The following is a 27205-nucleotide window of genomic DNA, read 5'->3' as shown; positions in this document are numbered from 1 at the left end:
TGCCGTTGTAATGCAACCCATCAGCCTACACATTCACATTTACAAATGTCAAGAATTTAACAAGAAGTCAGGGTATGATGAAGAATTATCCCAAAGTTTAAATTTATGTCTGTTTCAGTGACAAGTAAGAAACATTGGGAGTCAATCTACAGAATTGGATCTTTGTTCCAAAGCACTCCAGTCCACTAGTTGGCAGTAATGCACCTCGAAGGTAGAAAATATACTTGCTTTTAGTTATGTGTTCATTAGGACTGCCTCACGTATTTTGTAATTTTAAGTCTGTTTGAGCTCCTTAACGGAGTGTGTTTGTAAACTGGGAATTACTGGTAGGAACACTGTAGAGACCAATTTAACTCAATGTAAAGTCACATGGTCAACAATAGTAAGAATAACTCATTCATTCATTCATTCATTTTCTGAACCGCTTAATCCAATTCAGGGTTGGGGGAAGCTGGAGCCTATCCCAGCTGGCTTTGGGCGACAGGCAGGGTACACCCTGGACAGCTCGCCAGTCCATCGCAGGGCAGTAAGAATAACTGAAATTTTAAAAGACAAGCTTGTTGATCATGTTCCAACTTCATATTTGGAGTTGTATCTTACATTTTCCTTTGAATAATTAGGTATTTTGGGGCTGCACAGTGGCATAGCTGTTAGCACTTTGGCCTCACAGCAAGAAGGTCACTAGTTCAATCTGTGGTTGGGTCAAGGTTTGGTCAGCGGCCTTTCTGTGTGGAGTTTGCATGTTTTCTCCAGGTACTCTGGATTCCTTCCACCATCCAAAGACAGTAATTGGTTACTCTAAGAAAATGAGCGTAAGTGGTTGCTTGTCTCTGTGTGGCCCTGTGATGGACTGGTGAGCTGTATAGGGTGTACCCTGCCTTTCACCCAAAGACTGCTGGGATAGGCTCCAGATTCCCCACAAACCCTGAATTGGATGAAACAGTTAGGAAAATTAATGAATAATTAGCATTTTTATAGATATCATAGTGAAGTGTAGTCTCTGTGCTCTCTATGTCGAAGGCTTAAACTAACACATAAATAAAGAAAAAAGTAAATTAAAATGAAAATTGAAACACAGATTGAGAAACATTGATCTAAGAAGAAGAGGAACATGAGTCCCAGAGGTTAACCCTTCTCTCCTCCCTTTAACTGAACATTTTTTTTCACTCCTTAAAATGAAACAGCCGTCATTTATCACTATTCTGTCCATGTTAACAAAATAAATAAATTAGATTCGAAGACTCGAATCTATCCGTTAAACACTTATTATGTTTACGGTTGGAGAATCTACAGCCTGCATGAAGGGATTATGTTTTAAATTAACGGCACGCTTCCTTAATATGTTTTCACACTCTTGTTTGGGTCTGAAGAGTAATCTTCTCTCCTGGTTCAGGCTGATAAATGGGCTGCGATTTTATGCTAAAGTGCCTCTTTGTGCATCTCTAAATAAAAATTAATAACTGTCAGGTTAATGGAAAGATTAATGAATCCAAACTGTAACCCTGCAAGTTAACATAATGCATATTTACATGAAAAAACAGACCTAATTCCTCAGAGCGGAGCGCTGAACGGCAGAGGGGGTGAGCTGTATTTAGCATCGGTATCTTAGCCTCCTCCTATCAACCGAATGTGAGGCTTTATCAGCTGGGAGGCCGCAGCTGAATGAGCATATCTACTCAGTACAGAGAGCAATATGAAAACACCCTGCTTTTGAAATGTGAATTTATACATTTTTAATAAATATAGTTTGCAGGATGCTGACTCTGTGCTGAATGTACCACTCTCCATGATCATAAGAAAACAGCTGGATTATCTTCTTTTTTTTTTCTTTTTTTTTTTTTGTTTAATTTGTGTAAACATAAACATAACTGTAATGCATATTATAAAAACGTTTGTCAAAGTTGAAGGAGCATTTTGAACAGATGTATTCAATGTGCTCTGAACCCTTTTAGACAATCTTTCTGTATATTTTAGTCTTTATGAATAGCTCTCGAGGCTTTACAGAGCTTTCTTTTCTCCTCAGTTCTCTTGATTGCTTTCGAGATTAATAAACATTTAAAGGCTCATTTATGCTTCCCTGCATACAGAAACAGTAGCGATGGATAGTTTGACTCTTTTCAAAGATTCGGTTCTTTTGACTCAACTCTCTTAGAAGAGTTTACTTTTTCACTTCCCAAAGAGTTTTTCATGTGGTATCTTTCAGAAATTCTACTTCAGTGTCATTGATGAGTGGTTTGGGTGCATGGTGGAATAGTGGTTAGCACTGTAGCCTCACAGCAAGAAGGTCACTGGTTCAGTCCTTGGTTGGGGCAAAGGTTGGGCAGAGGCCTTTCTGTGTGGAGTTTGCATGTTCTCCCTGTGTGTGCACGGATTCTCTCAAGGTACTCTTGCTTCCTCCCACCATCCAAAGACATGCATGTTAGAATAATTGGTTACTCTAAATTGCCCATGAGCATGAGTGGTTGTCTCTGTGTGGCCCTGCAATGGACTGGCAAGCTGTCCACTGTATACCCTGCCTTTTGTCCAAAGACTGCTGGGATAGGTTCCAGCTTCCACACAACCCTTCATCGGACTTTGCATGCATTTAGGATAATGAATGAGGAGTGGTTTGTTTGCTGGTAAGCAATTTTTATTCAGTTTTTCATGAGACCTTATTCTTGTGCAATCTTTTCATTTGAAAATATAATTATGTTTAAAGAAACAACTGAACACAAAACCACACCAAGCAAACAAGTAAATAAAGGCCAAGATCTGAGCATTATAACACATACTGTACTTCCTGCCTTCTAAGAGGCCCTTCCTTCTTAGATATCAGTATGATCTTTTTCTTTTCTCGTATAGAGACTCTCTTTGACAGCAATTGGTTCTTCTCATTTACAATAAAGAATCGGCTCTTAGAGGTGGATCGTTTATTGACGATACATCAGCATTAAATAAGAACGTCCATACTTCATACTTCCTTCTTCCGTCTTTTCCATCGCAGTGGTTGTTAAGTCAGTTCATCCACTAGAAAGCAGTGTTGAGCTCAATGTTCATTTCTGCATTTTGACATTGGTTTGTGTTGTAGTTGTGGATGCACTCACATAGCTGCTCTTCAGATGCTAGCGCCATGGTTACAGTTGTTGATGTTATTTTCAACTTTTTCTTCTCCTTCAGTTGCATTTTATTTAGTAGTTTTTCCACTTCCTCCTGTGACTTTAATTCTTCTCTGATGTGTTTCTTTAGCTGGTTGTGTGTCAACTCAACACTGTCCATATGATTTTTGATGGAATCAGAGGCGTTTTTTTCTACGGGCAAGGTGGGAGAGCACCCATTCACGATCTATTTAGGGATCTTTGAGAGACCTCAAAAAAAAAAAAAAAAAAAAAAGACAGTTTTTGAATGCTGCAGAAAGTCTTGTATACAGGCTGTCTGTGTGTGTCAGGAAAAAACTCTGGGGGTAGATGGGAGGGGGATGAACTTGCAGGTCATCACTGGAAGCAGGTTAGTCTTAAGCTTGCACCATATGTCAGAAGCTGCAAGAATAAAAAAAGAAAAAAACTTCATCAGGTCCAGTCATCCTCCATGAGATGCTTCATCCGCAATAGGAAGGGATCACTGCAGGTAGCAATGTCAGCTTTTTGTGCAGTGAACCCAGTTGATTCAGATTTAATGAGCAACTTCGTCTACGATTTACACATATGTATTATCAAAGTTCTTGGTTATTTAAAAAAAAAAAAAAAAAACACAAATCTGATTGCATCAACACAAATTTCTTCACATCACATGATGTCAATCTTGACTTTTGGTTTTGGGTGTTTGACGGACAGAAAAGATGATGATGTTAGGTCAAGTCAAGGGTGTATTATGGACAAAAGACCAAAAAAAAAAACAAAAAAAACACCCAGTTCTAAAAGAGAAGGACAGAAAAAGAGATAAATGCTCAAAAGATGTGGGATGTGGTTGGTCGGGTGTGGGGGCCGCTAAATGGTGGTTCGTCCAAGGCGCAAAACAAGCCAGGACCACCTCTGGGTGGCATTGTTCTGTTTTTTGCGTCGTCAGCTAAGTCAGTTGAAAACAGACCAAATTATGCAAATAACTGCCACAGGAGACAGACTAAAATTGTCCATCCATCTTCTGCATCAAACATGAATGGGCATTAAGACTGATAGAAATGTTTCAGCGAATTTGTCTAGTGTCCTGTAATTAATATTTTTAATTATTTTCCAGATGCATCTCTCAGGTGTTGATCTTTGCTAAATTTATTCACATTTCATCAGGACATAACTCTTAGATTCAGAAACATTCAGACACTTTTATTATAGGCCAGGATTAAGGCTTGCAACTGTTTTGTGATTGCCTTGTTTCTATTTTCTGTCAAACTGTTTTAAGTTTACTGTTTTTTTTTCAGAAATGCAACTAAAGAAATATAAACAGATGATGTGTCCGTGTGAGAGGCTGCAGTAACCAAGATCCTCTTAAAGCTGGTTCTTTGCGAAGTTGTCCTTTACATGTTTCTATAACATTGATTAATCCCCTGTGTTAGAAATCTTTTTATTTATTTATTTATTTTTGCTTGAATGATCTATACCTCATTGTCAGGTGGCTTAAAAAAGAAGAAACATTCTCCTAATAAAGGTCAGGAGCAAGGACTAGACTAAAACATTATAAAGAAATGATCCAAGAAAAACTTCCGACACCTAAAGAACTATCGATCAAGACTTTAAAAGATTACAAGAAACCATGGCTATGTGTCCAACCAGAGCTAAACTCCGACAAAATATCTGATTCATCAAGGATATGACTAAATTCAGACCGACGTGTGAGAAATCTGCAATTGCATGATTCAACAAATGTATACCAGGTAATAGGTAGTTATTTAAGCTGCTAGAAGGCCTTTCTACTGATTGGCCATTTTTTAGCCACTAGTTTCATGTATAAAACTAGAATATGATGCAAGGTAAACATGGCATGATCGTCAGTATGTTGGAAAAATGTCTACTCAATGTCAATTCACCTTTATGAAAACATCATTAAAAATATACTACATAATCCTTTAATCCATTTGCTGTTCCTAAAAAGTATTTTTGTTTCACTTTCCAGCACATTATTTTGAGAGAAGGGCTAACAGGTCTCACAGGGGAAAGAAATCCAGTTTCCTTCACTTTGGTTTATAAATGAGACCAGGAAGCTCGGGAGCAGCAGGAAGACCTGCGGAAATCAGCTGCTCCAAGGTCAACAAAGTGTTTCTCTGACTCTGCTGTCCTGGAGGAACACTGAGTTTCCAGGGTCCTTCCCAACAGGCTTTTGGGTGCGTAAATTTGGGGACCTCCTCTGGAACATCTGAATAGCTAGAACTGAATGAAGATCACACTTTAAGTTCCTGCAGGACTGAACTGTAAACACAAATACATTGATAAGCATGACTGGACAACAGTTCCTCTAAGGCCGAGACCTACAGTATCGCCTTCTGCGTCTGGGTTGCCACAGTTTCATCTTCGACCTGAGGGACCGTTCAGTCAGAGAAGCAGACTGATTTCATCCATCTCTGATGGCTCCTTTAGAAAGTTATCCCTGTTCTGCAGCTTGATTGATGGAGAGGCTCTACTCAATGTTTTCGCTTCTATGACTTGTTTTTTTTACCCTCACCAAGGAAGAAAGCTGAAGATTCTGCGTTTCCCTCCGCTACAACAATCTGAGTCATTTAAACAACCGCAAGATATTTTGTCAATTCATAATTATGGAAAGTCTACTCTGCAAACAAATAATGAACAATGATGACAGTGGACACAGGAGTAGAAACAGAAGGTGGAAGAATCAATTACTAATCAATTTACATTAGCAGATCAGCTGGTTAGCATCCCTCTCTGTTAGCTCAGTTCTTTAACTCGTGGGATGACAAAAGCTTTAATCACCTTCATGTTTTGATTGTCAAGATCACAGTTGCTAAGAAAGCAACAAAAACAAATGAATTAAGGTGATTCTAACTTGACGTGGTGTTTTAGCTTCATTAATCAAAATGTTCTCGCAATTTATTCTATTCTATTCTATTCTATTCTATTCTATTCTATTCTATTCTATTCTATTCTACAGTCATTTAGCAATGTTTCCTCTTTACGTCTATGATGACACAGAATGGGCTCCCATTAAAAATATTGGCCATGATACAGTGAATTCAGATCTTCAATCTTTCTTGGATAATATACACTGCAAATAAATAAAGATTATGTATTATCATCACCATGTAACTCACATCAGTCAGTCCACCACTGGGGTATTATTCTGTTCCAACACAGAAGTGACTGAGCTGTATTTTTCTGTCTTTGCAACCCTGATACCTGCATGGAATGACAAGCTGTTTTTATGGAGGTATAACTGGCCCTCCAGCTTGATTTTTGGAAGTGCTCATGTTTTATTTGGGTCAGAACATGTTGAAAGGTAGATCTTTACAACCTGAAAGTACACTGAAGCAAATTGTTTGAGAATGTTATCACTATCCTCACCCTTTGCTTCTTTTTCACACAACCTGATGGAGAAAATAACTGAATCTTTCACTGATTTCTGACAAATGTAGAAATGGAAATAAAATTAATATGAACACGGTTAAGGCCCACAACAAGCACCTTCTCACAACCGATCGCTTAAATGCATTTATTTCAAAACTTCTAAATACATCCATTACGTATAATATGAACATGAAACAGAAGCAACATCATCATTAATTTAATTCCCTGGTGAAAATTGTCCTCTGGAGGTTTTAACAAATTGCCCTTTCAGGTTAACAGAGGGAAGAATTTTGAAATTAATGATTCAACCTGGAAGATATATTTTTCTCCATCAAGAAAGAAATAAACCGCTCTGATTCTGGCTCTCTGAGTCTGTTTTAGGTCGCTGCCTTGAAGCCAAAGGTCACGTTGCAGCTTAATTAGCGAGATGTTTGAGTATGCTCCCAGCAACGTCGACACAAAATGAAGACGACAGGAAACCACATGATGTGGTGCCCGGGGTCGGAGTAGTTCGTCTCTGCCCAGAGATGCAACGTCTCCGTGTTCATGGAAGATTCTTTCTGACTTTCTGACTGTGGACGAAGTGTACCGTGGCTTACAGGCTGATTGCAAGAACTTAGGGAGTTATGAGATATGAGTGGGCTTGGGATGATGGAGGTGGGGGGTGGAGGGGGTGCTTTGGCTGCTGTTTTTGTTGCTGATGTGGGTCAGTGTTGATGAATGAAATGGATGAATTTCTTTCCTTTTGTAATTTTCATTTTCCTCTGGGAAATAATGTGAAGCTCTCAATATTGTTGCAGGTCTGTTTGCTTGGCAAAGACTCATTATACTGGATATTACTGTGGCAGGAGCCCAGGAGGGAGGGAGTGGACCTCGAATGAAAATATTGATGACCCCGAAGCCAAAAAATGATAAAATGAACACTTCAGAAGAGAAGTTTGAAAATGGATGAACCATCTGCTTTCAGACTCACAGAAAATGATCAGGATACAATTAGTTAGAAGAGAATTTTGAGGACATGGAAATAAGTTCCAGTCCTGATTTCACACAAGATATTTGTAAGAAACAGATGGGGTGATCACAGATGTTAGCTAAACAACCCACAGACAAATAAACAACCACAAGGTCCAAGCAAAACAACCAGACGGTCATTTGAAATGAAAATTGGTTTATTTAATTCCAACCTCACTTCCAGAAGTTGGGATGCTGCTTAGAATGTAAATTATAGACAGTATACAATCATTTCCAAATCACATGAGCTAATATTACAGTCCAGATAGAACCTAATCATCATATTACTGAGGCATTTCACCATTTCATGGAAGGGATTCGTTCGTTTTGAATATCATAGCAGTAACACGTCTGTAAAAAGTCATCCCACGGTGATGTTTACCATTGTGTAGCTTCCACTTTTCTCTGAGCTGCTGGACTTTTAAGTGAAGAATATTCTCCAAATATTGGTCTAATACGGGGTTCTTGCTGTTCAACAGTACTAGACCTACTTTACCACATGTTTGTTGATATGATGCTCCAGATGTTTTATACTGGGAAAAGTTCTGGACTGCAGGCAGACCAGTTCTCCTTTGAAGCCATGCTGCTGTGATGGATGCAGGATGTGGTTCAGCATGGTCCTGCTGGAATCTGCAAGGTCTTCCCTGAAAGAGAAGTTGTCTGGATGGGAGCAGATGTTTCAGCATTGATGGAGCTTCCCAGATGTGGAAGCTGCCCACGCCATCGGCACTAATGCAACCCCATCCCATCAGAGATGCAGGCTGGTAACAAGCTGGATGCTCCCTCTCCTCTTTAGTCTGCAGGACACGCCGTCCACAGTTTCTGAGAAAAGTTTCAGATTTTGAGACCTCTGATGACAGAACAACACTTTATCTCAGACCAATAAGCTTTGGTCTAGAGAAGACGTGGTGATTCTGGATCCTGGGTTGAATTTATGCATTTCAGGGTGGACTGCATTCACAGATAGTGATTTCTGGAAGTTTCCCTGTACCCACACAGTGACATCCAGTAGATAATCATGTATATAACACAATGCATCCTGCAATACCAAAAAATTCATCGTTTCGATGATCTTAATCAGTGATGACTATGGGATTTCCAAAGTCTTCACAATTTTACATCAAGTAAAGTTTTCCTTAAATGTTTCCAGTTTTTTTTAGAGGTACATTGTCTTATATTGGAGAACCTTTGTCCATTACCAGACAATCCTTGCTGAAACACTCCTTTTATAATAGCTGTGTTACTGACCTGTTGTCAGCTCATCATATATGTGTGTGTGTACATGTATATGTATATATATATATATATATATATATATATATATATATATATATATATATATATATATATATATATATATATATATATCTACATATATTTTCTCTCATTCATTAAAAGTAAAGAAAATTAAAACAAATAAAAGAGCTAGTCAGATGCTCCTCTAGTTGGTTTTTTTATTTGTAAGTCTTTAGAAAAGTATTACAAAGACACGTGATGACATATCTTATCCAAATTTTCTTCCATATGCTCAGCTCAGCGGGTATCAACGTTTTAAATGAACATTTCATCTGTGTAGTTCAGGTTCCTTTATAAATAACAAGCTTCTGTTTAACTGAAACTTATAAGATGGCGGCTCTTCAAGAAAATGCACAATGTGTTTTCTGGATGTTTGAAACAAGTTCCAGCACGCTAGCCGTTCAGTTTCCATGGCAACGAAAAATGCGTCGTTTTAGAGAGTTTTTTCTACTTGGAAATCCTTGTGACGTCCCGGGGGATAAGGTTCGGTGATTGGTTACCTTCTACTGGTTAACAAGGACATGTACAAATACATCAGGCGGGTGGAAAACGTCGGATAAAGTTATTTCCAACGATGGCTGGTGAGTTTACCAAAGAGAGACATCCTGCTGCATTCGTTGCTGTGGGTTGCTGTTTTCCACTTCGTTTTCAGGGTCTGATTCAGATTCCAACATGTAGGGCTGTATGCTATGTGTTGACATTGTATTTTGTTTTTTTTATCGAGTTCATATGAGCCTAATCCTTCTGTTTATGAGATGTTACAATGACGGCGAAAGCAGTTGCGGTGTGCACTACCGATGTAGTGCCGTGGCAGGAGGCGGGGCTTAATGCGGAAGAGTCTCAATCCTACAGCCTATGGAGAGGGTCGGTCTGAAGTAAATAAAGCCATTTGTGACAATAACTCGATCAATCCCAGCCCTTCAGGTCTCAGAAATTAGCCTGAAATGCACATAATAGTTCCACTTTAATCTGATCTGATAATACAGGCACAGTTTTTAAACACGTTAGTTATTGTCCAAGAAGATGAATACAGTTTGGACAAGAAATTTGAAAGAAAAAATAAAATCTTGTGCTCAGCAAACAAACCCGGACAGCCTGAATTTCATCTACAGGATATACGTTTACTTGCGGGAATAGATGCCTTTGATAAGGAAAAGAAATAATAAAACCCTATGTAATAAAAAAAAAATAACACACTGCACACATTCAATATCTCTGAATAAATCCTGATATGAGAGAAAAGCCTGAGTCTTGTGCTCTCTCCGAAACTCGTCTTTAAGTCTCTCTCATGAAGAAAAAGTCTCCCTGAAGGAGCCTGGACATTTGTAATAAAGTGATGGTGGTGTCTGGAAGAAAACCACCCTGTAGACTGGTTATTGGTTTAACACTCTAGTATCAGAGAGCTTGTGGGAGATTAATGATGTCTTCATTTAATCAGAGAAGTGATTCATCAGGAAAAAAATGTGAAGCTCTGATGAATCAGAGCTTTTTTTTCTGTATTTCTGGTGTTTGTGACATACCGTCCCCAATTCCTTTCCAATCAGAAGGAGATTGATGTTTAGACCTGTTAGACCTCAGATTTCCGATCAGACCTGGGATTGGTTTCTAAAAGGGGACAAAAAAAAAAAGAAAAATGCATGCTAACCTCTGCTAAAAGCTCTCTTCACTCTGGAATACAGAAGTTTTATGCCAGCTCAAATCAATGTTAAAGTTCTTGACGTCAGTCTTTAAAAAAAGATAGGCAGGAACACAGTAATCTGAACGAATGCTGAATTCTTTATGAAATACTCAACCAGCCTTGTTCTTTCATTGTTAACTTTTTGGGATGATGGCAGTAAATCTGCTTGAGCTTTTTATGGAAACTTCAACATGACTAGTTTAGAAAATAGACTTCTGTGATCTTTAGGTTTGAAGTGCTAGTGATATTTTTAAGGAGGTTATATTTTTCCTCACATTTATCTGTCTTTCCGTCTGTCTGTTTGTTAACAGTTTTACAGAAGAATGATAGGTGAGTGTTATGTTTTTGAGTTTTTTTGCTGAGAATGGATCTGACTTACGGTGTGTTCAGACCAATCGCGTTTTGAGCTTCAAAAACGCTGAATACTCGACGCTGGTCACTGAACTGTCACTTTTGTGTCCAACGTCCAAAACGCTCCTGCTGTGTTTGCCGCTTGTATGGAACGGCATGGTTTTATTTAATAAATAAAGCTAGAGAATGTCGTCGTAGGACAGTAATAGTCACTGTTACTGGAACTCAGCAGAGAGACGCCACCCCCCCTCTGAAAAAGTGTTGCGACACAACGTATCCTGCTACATTGCCAAATTAGTATCATTCGGCTTTTTAGCAAGGAATGGTTATCCTAAGTATTGCACGGAGTAACGACATTCTTATGCAACAGTATATGGTGAAAATACAATAATGCCTCCGGGATGTGGGTGTTTCTTTTACAATAAACATATATATATATATATATATATATATATATATATATATATATATATATATACATATACATATATATATATATATATATATATATATATATATATATATATATATATATATATATATATATATATACGGAGCAGCTCTTTGGCGGAGTTCTGTGCAGCTGAGATCAGCCAAAACTGGCAACTCTGACAGGGACAGTTAGGGTCGTTAGGACAGCAAAGTTTCTGCAAGCAGCCTGCAGCTCTTGTTTGTGGAGAGAACTGCAGCGTTGAGGATCATTATGACTTGTTTAGATCGCATTTTCAGAAAACCAGTGGCTGCTTCACGAGCCACAAGTCAAGAGACAGTGAGCCGCATGCGATGAGTAACACTGTCATAGGGCGTCTCAGCCCCGTGTCTGGGTTCACCAGATAAATCGTAGGCGTACTCCAGGAGGTGCGAGCTGATCGTCCTGATTAGTTGACGCCCCGCGTCAAGCGGAAAAAGTTCAGATTTTCCAGCTCTGGCTTTTGACGTGCGTATTGCGCGTCAACCTTAAAAAACTTTCATATATGAACTATATATATATATATATATATATATATATATATATATATATATATATATATATATATATATATATATATATATATATATATATATATATATATATATATATATATATATGTATATACATTATTGCTGCCAAATTATCTCACACATGAATCAACTGTCATTCGTAATTTTACTCAGATTTCTGACGACTAAAGTAATCCTGTTCATTCCTGTGGATGACATACTACTATAATACTTTCAACAAATCACTTTCATTTGCCCTGAACTGAGTGTAAAATGATAAATTCAGGGTTCAAACGTGGAACAAATCATTCTGAGTTCCTACAACAGAGAGTGATTTCACAGTCGGTGTCATGTTTTCCACTTTGATACCAGCTTTAAAAAAGGATGAACAATGCAGTGACATCGTTCAGGCCTCTAGTTTTTTCTTGTATTTAAAGCTGCAGCCGTGACCTGATGGTTATTTATCCAGATTTATATTCATATTAGGAGACTCTTTCAACTGCACAGAAAATTACATTACAGTCACAGTTTTATATCCCATAAAAGCAAATACAACTTCAACTTACAATTTGCTTTCCAGAGCACTAATGTGTTGCACGCTGAATCTCTGAACTCAGAGTAACTTTATTGACTCGACACTTCAGTGCTCTTGTATTCATTCATTCTTCCAAAGGAACTGTGTGTTTTGTATTCATTTGCTTTTTAAAATGAGCTCCGTGTGGCATGTGTTGAATATATTTCTACATTTTCTTTCACATTTCACTGCGAGCCATTAGCATGCACATGCCCACACACACACATGCACGTGCGATGACTCGTGCAGAAAAGCAAACACAGCAGTATCGATCCGAGCTTGTGCATTTGCATTAGTGTACACACTTTATTCATGTGGACGTGGCCTCCCCCTAACTGTTCCCTGCAGTCTAATTCAAATGGAGGGCTGCAGTAAATTTACAGAGCGAACTGATGATATTAACCAAATTAAACACTAAATTTGAGTGTGCCTCCTTTCTTTTGCTCTTCCCTGCTTTTGGTCTGAAAATAAAGTTGCTCTTCAGTCAGAAGGATTTAATGCTAACGGAACTTAGCTGCTGTAAAACTGTCGCCTGAATAGATACCTCTATTCCTTTGGTGTGCTGTGGCTTTTGGAGTTGAGAACAAGGAGAGCTGTAAATTTCCAAACTGAGATGGACAGACATGAACTCAGCAGAATCTCAGGAGGGTGGAGTTAGACTCTCCCCAGCAGAGGAAGGCCTGGTGCTGAACCTATGGCGACTGAAACGTGAAGGAATGAAGGACACAGGAGGTTGGAGGACACCTGGAAGAACATATATTTTATTTCAAGTGATGAGTATTTAGACACATTGCCCTTCATTTTATCTTGTTAACACTGATGTTAACTTTACGGAGTTCAAGACATTATAATGTCTTTAACACCATATAGTCTGACAGCTGTTACTGAGAAATAAACATACCAGTAATGATATTCCAAACTGATGGGACTTGTTTATAGGCATCGCTAACATTCAGGTGGGTCTTGTTTTCTACATTTTTAACTCCTTGGCTGCCAGTTTTTGCTGCAGATGTGGAGGGCCGATTTGGCCGGGTGCATGCTTCAGGTCGTCTTTGGAGTGCACACTCAGAGCGCGTTCTCAAAGTGTTGGGTGCATACTGGATGCACACTTGGAGTATGCTCGGAGAGCACATTTTGGGGACTTTGTGGCGTGTGCATTCAGCTACACTGGATTCCCCAACACAGAAACAATAAAACACATCTTTTGATGTCTTATGACATCTTTGGCAGTGAACTCTTGGATTTAGAAAGATCTAAAAAAAAAATTACTTCTTTGGCACCCCATGAGTTTGTCACAATCTGCCATGCCCCTCCCCCTGTTCTGCTCAGCCATACGTCTCACACACATATATGTCTATATATATATCTATATCTATATCTCTCTCTCTCTCTCTCTCTCTCTCTCTATATATATATATATATATATATATATATATATATATATATATATATATATATATATATATATATATATACACACAGCTCCACCCCATTCACATTATGTCTTTGCCTCCATGCCTGATTCTTCAGCAATTATCTTCGGACTGCTTGTCTGTTATCAACCTGACCTGCCTCTGATGAGTGCAGGTCAGGTCTTCAGGTCTTGTCTTGGCCCTGATTTAAATCTGCACCTAGCCCTCATCTGACCATTTTCCAAAAGGGTATCATCAGCTTTGAGTTGCCATTCTGTGCTCACAACTCATTGCAGTTTATTGCTCCCCTTGTTGGTCCTCTGGTCACTTGCTTGCCTGGCACACAGGAGATCTGGGTTTGACTCCAGCTGTAATCACCAGCTACAAGTTCTGACAACCTGCTAAATAAAGACTTTTTACCTGCCAGAATGATCTGTGCTGTAACTGGGTCTGCTTCCTGCCAGTTACAGAGTTCAAATAAATCATCCATTAGAAAAATGGGGCGTGGCCATATTGTAAATACAAGCTGATATATCCCAAACAATGTTTGGTGCAGTGGAAAACAGTTTAGGGACTCTTTCACTGATGTACATGTAAATTCTGAACATTTCACAGCCATTCTTCACCCTGTTCAGATTTCTAAGATGACCTCCATTCTCACTCACCCGTGCCAATGTGGAAACACCATCTCCTTAAAGAACTACTCATCCCATAATACACTTCCTCTGCTCCTCTCACTCAAACTGCCTCTTTCCTGAGCACCTCGGGATGCCTTCCAGACACCCAGAGCTCCATAATCCACAGACATCCCCTTCAAGCAGAACATTTTCTTAGTCTGTGTTTTAAATCTCGTTATACTCACCATGACATTTCTCTTATGCTTTCACTTCAGCTTCCTTTTTTTCTTTTTGTGTGTGTTTTTTTAAGTTATAAATATGTGTAAAATGTGATCATAATAATAATCACGTCTTTTTTCTATCTACAACTGTCATGACAGTAACGTTGCCTTTTCTGAGTCAACCAGCCACAATTATTTAGTCAATAAATGGACAACACGGTTAAAACCCAGTTAGGCTGGAAAACAAAATCAATCAAATACAGTAAAGTAGATATAAATAGAACCAGCACTGTGATAAACCATTGTGGGAATACCACCCAGAACTATACCAAATTTCCCATCTTTATCCCAGTTAGTTTCTGTAAATCACAAGTTTGATCAAAATACAATAATCAGATTTAGTGGATAATGACTTAATCTTAAGAAATACTTCAATTTCAATTTGACTGAATTCAGGATTCATTGATCAATATAGAACAATATGAAATCCCATTCAACAGAATCACCTGCAATCATGTCTGTTTAGAAAAACCTCATTTTTGTCCTGCTCAATATGACTTGGACATGAAAAATATCTGCTCTTCAAATAGAAACAAACTGGGCTACATTCTGGATTTAACGTGTTCACATCATGGAAAAGACAACTGAAAGAATAAAGCCCTTTTTGTACACATTAAAGCAGTTTGGTTAAAACTTGTTTGACTTTAAAGTAGTTGCACAGCAAATCTTCCAATATTCACATTTTCCTGATCAAGTTGATAAAAAAAGAAACAATCCATGCTTGTGCCATGTTTAATAATATGAATCAATACGTCTTGATCAATGATCATGTGATCCATGAGTTGTCCCACTCTTAGTTTCTACCCTGCATCTCTTGTTTGAGCTGATTTTAGCTTCTTTAGTGTCTTCTGGATAGGAGAACATGCAGCTGTGAGGAAAGAAAACCTGATTCCAAAACTACAACTTCACAAGCCATGAGGATAAAACCTTCCTTCTGAAAAGCCTTCAACATCCCTCCAATTACACGACCCCCTGCACCGACTGGTTTACAGCCATGCAAGACCTACAGCAGGCGAGCAACACCATCACATGCCTCGTGCTTCATATAATGACCTCTTATCTTTGAGGGCTGCAGGGACACTGTCATGCCACATCTTTTGGGGGCGTCCAGTGTTCTAACAGATCCCTAAATATCTCAGAATCCCCTGCAGTGCAGCGTTAGCTCACAATCAAACAGAAAGGAGAGCAGCACCGACTCCACGCTGTGCAGCTCTAGAGCTGAGGAAGCTGGTGCTTGAAATGAAAACTTGTGAGAGAAGAAGAATATTATCAATATCACTAAGATTTTTAGCCCTGACAGTATGAACTGGATCTGAAAGGTAGACACAAAGATGGTCTGATGGGAACAACCGACCACTATGAGCTGTCATTTGACACACATTCACATCCATGTAATTTAGTCCCATCCTCTTTTAGTTCTCATTTCTTTGATTTTTTTTCTCAGACAACTCATCTGCACCTTTCACTCATGTAACAATAATAATCCTTTGAATAGCACAATGGCAAACTGAAAGTCAAATCTCAATAAAAAGAAGAAAGCAACGCTGACAGAGAAGCAAGAGGGAAGAACAACTGGCCAGGGTCCGTATGTATCAAACTTCTTAGAATTACTGCTATGAATACTGTTAAGAATTGATTAATGAGTGCTAAAAGCTGCACTTAGAAGTTACTTGTGAAGCGTCTCACTCAGACTTTTAGTGAAGTGTCGGCCTGAATCTTAAGCGTCTGTCTCAGAGCAGGGTCGTGACAGTACAGGGTGCCGTAAACGGCATTTTACATGACATCACGTCCAAGCTGAGTGAAGTGATCAATCACTGAATGGAACCATTCATCTAAGAATATGAAACTATTCTACAGAGGCTTCTCTGTGGATGATTAAATGGACAAGTTTATACAGTACATATGTTTCCTAACTTAACTCCTTTTTTTCAAAGAATTCATTTTACAACTTTGCATGTGGTTATATGTATTATATTATATTATATTATTCATTTCCGAACCGCTTATTCCAATTCAGGGTCACGGGGAAGCCGGAGCCTATCCCAGCTGGCTTTTGGGCGACAGGCAGGGTACACCCTGGACAGCTCGCCAGTCCATCGCAGGGCTATATTATATTATATTATATTATATTATATTATATTATATTATATTATATTATATTATGTTATATTATATTATATTATATTATATTATATTATATTATATTATATTATATTATATTATATTATATTATGTTATATTATATTATATTATATTATATTATATTATATTATATTATATTATATTATATTATATTATATTTAACAGAGATCATACCCGCTCATCTAAATTATACTGTTTTATCTGCTGCTCATCATCAAAGAACAAAAATGTCGTCCCACTCCAACAGCATTTACAATTGTCTCCCTTGCCATCTTCTAGAGGCAATTCCTAACCAGTGCGAACACATCTGGTGGTCACTTAAACATCTGGAGGAGCAAGAGTGAATCTTGCCTTTTAAAATGTTGAAATTTTTATTACTTCTTATTCAACAGTCGGACTATATTTTGTACATATTCTCAGCACATAGGACAAAAATGGCATTCGAAGACACATGATGAATATGGCCCCAGATCTACAGCTCCTCTAACTCAGCCGCAGCTCCACCCTCAGCGGGCCAGATGTTAACTGCGGACCAGATCTACATAGCTTCACCATCAGCTCAGCTGACATGAACCATACAGTTGGCATGTTATCTTTCTCAGGCTTGTGCCAAACTGGGACGAAGTTAACAGCACCAGATGTCAGGCAGCTAACAGGCTTAATGTGTGTGTATCACACACTCAGGCTAAATGGACCAGATGGTCAGCCAGTCAGTAAACCCGAATGGGCTGCAGTTTTAAAAAAAGCAAACAAAAAACAGTAGATAAAAAAGTATTGACCTTAAATCCCCGAGGCAAAGCCCATCTGGACCAATGATGAAGAAAGGTTCAGACTGATGTAAAAAAATCCCAAAAGCTTTACAGCTGTGATGTGTTTATGTTCATATCATAAATGCTGTAGGATTTTTTTTTCTGAATGTGTGATACAGAAAACTAGCTTTGTAGCAAAAGTGAGTATTTAAGTAATCAAACAGTATTTTGATCAAAAGTTAATTTAAAACTAAGGTGTAAGTAAGGTTTGCGTAACGTAACTCCACAGCTGTCAGATTTTGAAAAATGACAGAAACTGCATGTGTTGGGGTGCGAGGTCTGCGAGACACAGAGTGGGTGTATGAACACACACAAATTATTAAATGACATACAGCAGCTCAGGCCACCAGTAAGATGGTAACCCTTAGCAAAAAGTGGTTAAGTCAAATTTACTATAAGTATACTTATTTTATACTAAAACTGATTTAGTATAGTTGATATTTACTCAAATATACTATATTGTAAATATTTCAGGATAGTATAGTAAAAGTAAATTTGGCTTATAGTGAAAAGTATGAAGGAAAGTCTGAGACTCTACAGTTCAGTTAAAGGGGTGCTATTATGATATTTCATGTTTTCTGAGCTTTCTACAGTGTTACAGTGTTGAATCCTCATCAGACATGTGAACGGCACTGTTTTTTATCACCTAAAAGCATATTTGAGTTTGAGTTTCAGCACTCTCTACGTTTGGTTTCCATGGCAACGAAAAACGCGTCGTTTTAGAGAGTTTTTTCTACTTGGAAATCCTTGTGACGTCCCGGGGGATAAGGTTCGGTGATTGGTTACCTTCTACTGGTTAGCAAGGGCATGTACAAATACATCAGGCGGGTGGAAAACGTGGGATAAAGTTATTTCCAACGATGGCTGGTGAGTTTACCAAAGAGAGACATCCTGCTGCATTCGTTGCTGTGGGTTGCTGTTTTCCACTTCGGTAGGAAAACAGCAACCTGTCTGGTTCCAACATGTAGGGCTGTATGCTATGTGTTGACATTGTATTTTGTTTTTTTTATTGAGTTCATATCAGCCTAATCCTTCTGTTTATGAGATGTTACAATGACGGCAAAAGCAGTTGCGGTGCGCGCTCCCGATGTAGTGCCGTGGCAGGAGGCGGGGCTTAATGCGGAAGAGTCTCAATCCTACAGCCTACGGAGAGGGTCGGTCTGAAGTAAAAAAAGCGATTTGTGACACTAACTCGATCAATCCCAGTCCTTCTGGTCTCAGAAATAAAAAAAATAAATTAGCCTGATATTCACATAATAGTTCCACTTTAAGTACATTAGGACTACTTTTTGATCCAAATAATATATTTTCTTGTAGTATACGTGGTATAGTTATACTCAAGCAAACTTAATGAATAAACTTCAAGTATACTACTTTTGCTAAGTGAAAATACAGATTAAAAAAGCAGCTCTGTCGAGCTGTAGCGACTCGCAGCAGCTTGATGCAGCTGCAGGACATCCCGCTGCAAGTTGCTGCTGCTTGTTTTACTCTACATTGACATTATAAAGCAGAGGTGTTGTAAAAACTATCATAAAAGTCACTTAGCCACAGCAACTAAGGCCTTGTTTTGTCAGACACATGTTAAGCTGGGTCAGAGATTTAAAGGGTCTGGTCTCATCAGTATCTGCGTTTACATGAAGCATTTCTCATCTGATTGAAAAAATCTGAATGAAAATGCATCGTTGTAAGCCTGAAGCTCTAAGAAAGCACCATGCAGTGCAACTCTGTTGGAGGACTGCATCATCATGGTATAGTTGTTTTTGTCGGCTTTGAAGTCAACAATAAACCAGGAAAAAGATATTTGGCCAGTCCAGCAAGTGTTTCATGCGCCTGCTCTTTATTTCTTTATAGCAGCGGTGTGTGATGTCAGCAAACAAAACTGTGCAACTTTACATCTCCATGGTGCCTAGTGATCTGTGGTGTTAGGTATCAAATGAGACCCTTTCCTACTTGATGGCTCGGTGCCATTAGTGCATCAATACATTACCAGCTGGTAATGTATATATTTTGATGTTTAATAGTCAAGTGTGATCCAAAATCTGGACATGTAGTCTTTTACTTGTAAAATTGACAGAATCAACCTTGCTTCTAACCAAGTGAATTTGTACCTGAATCATCTGCCCTGAAAACAAAAAAGACAAACCAAAGAAGAAGAAGGGAACCAGAAAGAAGGTGACGCAAAAAATCACCAAATAAAAATCACCTGAAGAAGACAGAATAAATTGAAATCAGCATTGCGGTTCTTCTACTTCTGGTGATTCTGCATCGTTGTGAACAACTTTATATCAGTAACTCATCTCTACCAACTGCTGTCAAAACATGGAGGTGAATACTGAACTCAACACTGCTCACTAGTGGGTGAAATGACTTGCCAACTATAGCAATGTAAAAGACGCATGGAAGTATGATTGCGATCTGAAAAGGTTTGAAATGGACATTTCCATTTATGTACGTAAGGGAGCATCAAAGGTCCTAATACAAGGTGTGTTTCCATTACACCAAGAGTTGTTCAAAAACTAAATAGTGCAATACAAAAACATGAATGAAAACACCTACATTTTGAAAGAGATTTTATGAGACTTGAGGCTTATGTGCTAAACATTGTTCAATGGAAACACCTGTAAATCGTGATTGATGCTTGTCAAAACTTACAAATATTGTTTGTATTTTGTGAAAAAAATTGTAATGGAAACACAGCTACTGATGCTGTCCCAAAAAGTTAATTTGTTCTTTAAGGTACACCATCATTCCAACTAAATCCATGTAACCTAACACCCCCCCCCTTCATTTATTTCAACATTTATAATAATGACATTGCATGTTTTGGTGTCCTCTAGTAAAGACTAAAATATGAGACAGGAAAGCTAATGACAGGGGAAAACAAATGATGTCCCGTCAACGCTTTACTTCAAATGCATCACACATGCACCACATTTGACAGATGAGATGATCTGAACCAGGGATGATTTTATGGCACGTGTCACAATGAATCAGGGCTTCATAAGGCTTCGGTTTTACCATCCCATATGTCAGCCTCACACAGTATGATCTTCACGAGCATCAATCACAATGACCAATTTATATCACAATGCTTACATGAGATTAGATTTGATGAGATTAGATTAGATTAGATTAGATTAGATTAGATTAGATTAGATTAGATTAGATTAGATTAGCTTTATTATCATTGCAACAAGTGCAACAAAAAGTAGGATGCAAGGCTTTTAAGTGCCCTCAGTTTATGCTAAAAACAATGAAAACACATGAATGAAAAAAATAAACATATGTACTTATATATGTATACATACATTCATACGTGCACAAGCGCTAACTTGTGTTGTGTGCAGCTCCAGACTTCTTGGGCCAGTTCCTTGTAGCTTTACAATGTTTACTGCTGCAACGCAGTTGACTCAGATTAATGGGTCATTACCAGCTTGAGCAGAACTCGGCACCAAGTAGCTGGAAATCTATTTCAATTTAAATAGGTGTGTTGCAGCAGGAAAACACGAGGACGGATACTAACCCAAGTTCTGGGGAAGGTGATGCCTTTGTTTTTATACTCCCCAACCCTCGCTGTAATCCTTTAATGTTTTATGTAAAGCACTTTGAATTATCTTGTGTATAAAATGTGCTTTTCCAAATAAATTTCCCTTGTAGTATAATGTTTCAATTGTGCATAATTTAAGATTTTTAATCCGTCCTATGACACTGCCCCTCATTCCCAGTGTCTTTAAATCGATCTTGCTGCCAACATAAAGCAGAAAGTTGTATGACAGTAATAGTTTTCCTTGTTAAACAAGGTGAATATTTTTTTTTTGTGTATTTGTCCAGCATATTAGTTAATAATTTGTTTTTAAGATACCTGGTCAAATTATTTGATGTTTCCATGATTTAGAAAACACCACTAAACTTTAGCCATTTCTAATGAACCAAGATCCGAATGAAGCAGGACATTCAGTGTTTGCAGTCGAAGCTCGGTCAGTTTTGGTTGTAAAGAGCTGTTCTGGTTTACCGTTTTGAGCTTAAAAATCAATTGTCTTGCTTGGCATCAATTCCAGGCCTTCTAACAGGATATGTAATTATAAAATTATGATGGGAAAACACTCAGCAATTATCAAATTACCTCTAAATATCTGGGAAATGGGAAAGCTATTTATTAAAGAGCTGAACAGCACATTTACACAGCAGTGTTTAACAGCACCATGAGTAATGAACTTTTCTAATTTCACTGTAGTCATGACTGACAGCTTTAATTCAACCCAGGTAACATCACCACCAGGCGCTTTCAGACACAACGATGGCAGAGCAGGCGGGCATAAATAAACACACTGATCCTTTTCAAATTATTTTGGTTGATTTGTGCAGTAACTAAAAAAAAAGGAAGAAAGAAAATCAGACCTGGAGTGATAAGGTGCAATAACAAACAGAGAAGAAAATTACAAATTTGTACAGCATAGATATGAAAACATCAGCAGGCCTCGTATGAAGGGTAGGAAACTTCAAAACGATGGTGATGACAAGCGACGGTGCTGGGCCTGATAAGGAAGCTAAATGACAAGAGAGCGCAGCACGGTGGGAATGTGAAGAGGACGGTGGCTTGCAGAAAATCACAAAGAAGAGACAGAAATGAAAACAGCCAAATGAAATCAGTGTTGAGAAACCAGACGACGGATCTGCGGGACGGTAGACAGAAGAGACAGGGAAGGAAGTGAGTCTAACCACACTGGTTTCTGCTGTAAAACACACAGCATTTCATTACTTCTATAAAGAAAAAAAAGTTGGTTTGCAGTTGCAGGAAGGTTGTTGTTCTTCCGTCCATCATGGCTTCTGACTCAAAAATAACATATGTAGTTGTGGCGGCTGATGATGATGATGCTGTCTTGGATCAGTTTTCCGTACTAATATTGTGTCGATGTGTCCTTTATGACACCTGATAATAATCTAAAAAAATGACTAGTGAATGTAAAAAAGAGAGGTGTGTGTGTGTGCTGGGAGGAGTATATGTGTGTTGAGGTGGGGTAGTGGGTGTTAGGCGGGGTGTGTGTAGAGGTGAAGTGTATTGGGGGGTGTTATGGGGAATATGTGTTTCAGGGGGGAGTTTGTGGGGGATAGAGCATGTGTAAGGGATGGGCTAGACAGCGTGTTTGTAGGAAGGGAGTGTGTGAGGGAAGGGATTGTGTGTGTGGGGAGAGGATGGGTGTTTGTATGATGGGATGTGAGTGTGTGTGTGTGTGTGTGTGTGGGGGGGGGGTAGCTGGCAAACACACACACACACACACACACACACACACACACACACACACACACATATATATATATAATATATATATATATATATATATATATATATATATATATATATATATATATATATATATATATATATATATATACATAATCATATATATATATATATATATATATATATATACATATTCAAACAAAATCAAGACGTCAGATACCATTAACAGTGTTAAAACATATTTTCAATATTAATCTATAGACTCTCACCATAATTTTACATGCTGTGACGTTTGTTTAGCTAACCTAAATCCTCGAAAAAGAAAGCAGGTAAAGGAATCAACCTGGACACAGAATACAGAGCAGAGGTACTCAGTTACAAGTTGCCAAATATCCCGAATATCCCTAATTCATAACAGGGAGAATCTTCTGGACTTAATGTGCAGCAAATTTAGCTAAGCCGCATGGACCGTCCACATTTACACAACTGACAACACAGTTTGTATCTCAAATGCAATAAGTAGAGAAACTGACAACTCGGACGCGGAGCTGTCTGTGGTGCTGAAACGTCGGTATTTCAATGACCCCAGACACACATTTAATGTAAAAATACCTGAACGCAACACCAAAAACAAGAAATGCTTTACTGCGCCCATGTGCAGCTCTTCTAGCCCTTGTTATGCAATTTACACAGTTATCCGGTTTTTGGAATTTAAAAACATAATCATTTCAGTGTTAAAGCATTTCAAATTCATTAAATAATTATTTGATATTGGACCATAATCACCACATGACTTACACATTACACGATGGACAGAGAGACAGGTAAATAGCTCAAACTATTTAAAGATTAAGGCCATGCACCTGTCTGTCCTTCTTAACAAGGTTGTTGATCACAGCATTGTAAAACTCTTCTAAAACAGTATATATATATATATATATATATATATATATATATATATATATATATATATATATATATATATATATATATATATATATATATATATACATATATACACCCAACAATGCATATATATATATATATGCATTGTTGGGTGTTAGACAAAGAACTGCAGTACATTGGCTATAGACTGTAATGAGAAATATACAGAAACAAAATGCCCACAGAGTCTTGATCTTTGGCCTGAATCTGTCTTTTCCAGAACTTATCAGAACACGGCTTATTGCTGTTTAAAGATCTGTTGTAGTTGACCTTGCAGGACAATTTTGACGCTTTAGTAATGGCCAGAACCATCATGTTTCAACAGATGTCAAGCTATCTAAAGCTATGAGCAATTTGTCTCTGAGCGTTAGCCTCATTCTGCATGTCTGATCTTCTCAGCTATGTCTCAGAGGGAGAGAGGATAAAGTGTGATTTACTTGTCTGCACATTTTCCCTTGAATGAGTTTATTGTAAAGGAAGAAAAGATGATTTGGGGTCAGAAACAGAACTTAACTCAACATGTTTTTAACTCTGAGAGACACTTTTACCTGATGCAACCCAGAAGAGAATTTCTGCCAAAAGTTATTTCTCACATGCAAAAATATCTTTATTTATGCTGTTAATTACAGTAATTTTGACCCAAAATGTGGCTAGAATTTATTATATATGAATAAAGGTTGGATAGCAGCAGCAGGTGTTGCCTCTCTAAACATCCCAGCATCAATCTTCAGTTTCTCTTCTTGTTGCTTCTCACATTTGTGACTTTTGATCTTAATTGACCACCAGCTGGAGGACAAATTGCCCTTCAGAGGTAATAAAGATTCACTGGACAGAAGTGTTTGGATCAAGCTCCACCTGCTCAGTTCAAACCTTGTGTGATTTTCCACGAGCTTCTGTAATTACTCTCAGCCAAATATTCTGTGCTCAGCTGTGGAGCGAGACAAGAGTGTCCCGACTCCGACTTTGCTCCTCCTTGTAATCTTTATCGAACCATTATCCTGCCATGTCCGTTAGACAAGCCGACTCTATTACCGGTATCGCTACAGACACTATGAGCTTTCCTTCATGCTGTCACGCCTCAAGAAGTTCAGGTTTCTAAAGTCTGATAGCAACATTTTTACACTGAAGCTGTTAAATAAATGTAATTGACTTATGAGGGTTGTGAGATCCTGCAGATCATTTTCATGGGACCTGAACAATGTTTTAAAAGCTTAAAATGTGTGTATATGCAGCTGTTACAAGACGTAAACATAGTTTCCTCTTTTAAAATCTTAGGATTCTGAGTACAGCACCATCAGCCGGAGGTTTATGCTTCCTGTTAGGGAAGGAGCCATGCGTGTTGCAACATTTCCTTCTGGATGAAGCTTCTGGGAATCACAAAGTGAAATCCAGTCTATGAACAACCAGCAATGGCTCCTCACAGACAGGCATGTGCTTGTATGGTTCTGGAGAGCTGGCTCTGCAATGTGGGACGTATTCCTCCAGCTTCGCATTCTGCTGTTTTATCAAGTTTATTGGGGAAAATTCACATTTTCTTCTCTTCTTTATGCTGTGTGTGATGACTTTTTGCTGGTACTTTACGGAGATGCGTTTAAAACCATCAAAATGATCAATGAGTAAATTAATTTACATTAAAAAAAACAGATATAAATGATTTTGAAAATGATGATAAAATAATCTGAACTGAAAGAACATGGCACTAGCGCATCTGCATTAAACAAATTATTATGACACATCATTACTAACAGCAGCTGCAGCAGCATCATCTTGACATCCGATAGTCATAATGTGATGCAGAAGACATCAAAGAGGTTGTTTTGGTTTTTTTTCTTAAACTCTTAGAAGTGAAAACAAATCCATATTTTGTATTGTCACCATGGTAAAGTCACGTTCTACAAAGTTCTGAATCCAACATCATAAATCCAAGTATCAGTTCGAGAGTGTGGATTTACCCTTTCCTGCTGTGTACAAGATGATCTAATTCATAAAGTAATATATGATAAGGGAACAAAATGCTTTTAGGAGTAATTTTCAATGTTTGACTCCACACAGGGCTGCATGGTGGTGAAGTGGTTAACACTGCAGCCTCACAGCAAGAAGGTCGCTGGTTCCAGATTAGAGAAGCAAGAAATGATGTTCAAACAGAGGCCTTTCTCTCCATGTTCTCCCTATGTCTGCATGGGTTCTCTCCATGTTCTCGCTATGTCTGCATGGGTTCTCTCCATGTTCTCGCTATGTCTGCATGGGTTCTCTCCATATTCTCCCTATGTCTGCATGGGTTCTCTCCATATTCTCCCTATGTCTGCATGGGTTCTCTCCATGTTCTCCCTATGTCTGCATGGGTTCTCTCCATGTTCTCGCTATGTCTGCATGGGTTCTCTCCATGTTCTCCCTATGTCTGCATGGGTTCTCTCCATGTTCTCCTTATGTCTGCATGGGTTCTCTCCATGTTCTCCTTATGTCTGCATGGGTTCTCTCCATGTTCTCCTTATGTCTGCATGGGTTCTCTCCATGTTCTTGCTGTGTCTGCATGGGTTCTCTCCATGTTCTCCTTATGTCTGCATGGGTTCTCTCCATGTTCTTGCTGTGTCTGCATGGGTTCTCTCCATGTTCTCCTTATGTCTGCATGGGTTCTCTCCATGTTCTTGCTGTGTCTGCATGGGTTCTCTCCATGTTCTCCTTATGTCTGCATGGGTTCTCTCCATGTTCTTGCTGTGTCTGCATGGGTTCTCTCCATGTTCTCGCTATGTCTGCATGGGTTCTCTCCATGTTCTCGCTATGTCTGCATGGGTTAACTCCATGTTCTCCCTATGTCTGCATGGGTTCTCTCCATGTTCTCCTTATGTCTGCATGGGTTCTCTCCATGTTCTCCCTATGTCTGCATGGGTTCTCTCCATGTTCTCCCTATGTCTGCATGGGTTCTCTCCATATTCTCCCTATGTCTGCATGGGTTCTCTCCATGTTCTCCTTATGTCTGCATGGGTTCTCTCCATGTTCTCCTTATGTCTGCATGGGTTCTCTCCATGTTCTCCCTATGTCTGCATGGGTTCTCTCCATGTTCTTGCTATGTCTGCATGGGTTCTCTCCATGTTCTCGCTATGTCTGCATGGGTTCTCTCCATGTTCTCGCTATGTCTGCATGGGTTAACTCCATGTTCTCCCTATGTCTGCATGGGTTCTCTCCATGTTCTCCTTATGTCTGCATGGGTTCTCTCCATGTTCTCCTTATGTCTGCATGGGTTCTCTCCATGTTCTCCCTATGTCTGCATGGGTTCTCTCCATGTTCTCGCTATGTCTGCATGGGTTCTCTCCATGTTCTCCTTATGTCTGCATGGGTTCTCTCCATGTTCTCCTTATGTCTGCATGGGTTCTCTCCATGTTC

The sequence above is a fragment of the Telmatherina bonti genome (genome assembly GCF_933228915.1).
Source record: "Telmatherina bonti genome assembly, chromosome: 12".
Classification (NCBI taxonomy): Eukaryota; Metazoa; Chordata; class Actinopteri; order Atheriniformes; family Telmatherinidae; genus Telmatherina; species Telmatherina bonti.
The sequence above is the reverse complement of the archived record's forward strand: the minus strand, read 5'-3'. Positions refer to the sequence as shown.